This window comes from Odontomachus brunneus, unplaced genomic scaffold (genome assembly GCF_010583005.1).
Source record: "Odontomachus brunneus isolate Ranch 3 - 2012 unplaced genomic scaffold, Obru_v1 Obru_scaffold_096, whole genome shotgun sequence".
Taxonomy (NCBI): Eukaryota; Metazoa; Arthropoda; class Insecta; order Hymenoptera; family Formicidae; genus Odontomachus; species Odontomachus brunneus.
In genome coordinates, this window is record NW_022639546.1 from 844,484 (window position 1) to 844,905 (window position 422).

Sequence of the window (422 nt, forward strand, 5' to 3'; positions counted from 1 at the left end):
ATAATATCATCTCGCAAATAAAAGAAGCGGCAATTTGTGTACCGCGAAACTCACATTTTCCACTTAGAATCTCAACAAAAAACTGGCTGGAAATTGAAAAGTTTATAACATTAAACCCTTATAGAAATATCATACTAAGAATCATTGATAATTACGTATTATCCAGTATTTTTAATACTGAAAATAAGTAATTATCAATGATTCTTAGTATGATATTTCTATAAGGGTTAGCCTAAGATATTGTTAAGATACTGTATATGCTATTTCAAAGAATAATTAAAAATAAAAGCATCAATACTTGGATATTAATAAAACTGATATAACTCTTATTGCTTTGGTTTTCAAATACGAATATTCAAATTTTCAACAGAGAATATATATATATATATATATATATATATATATATATATATATATATATA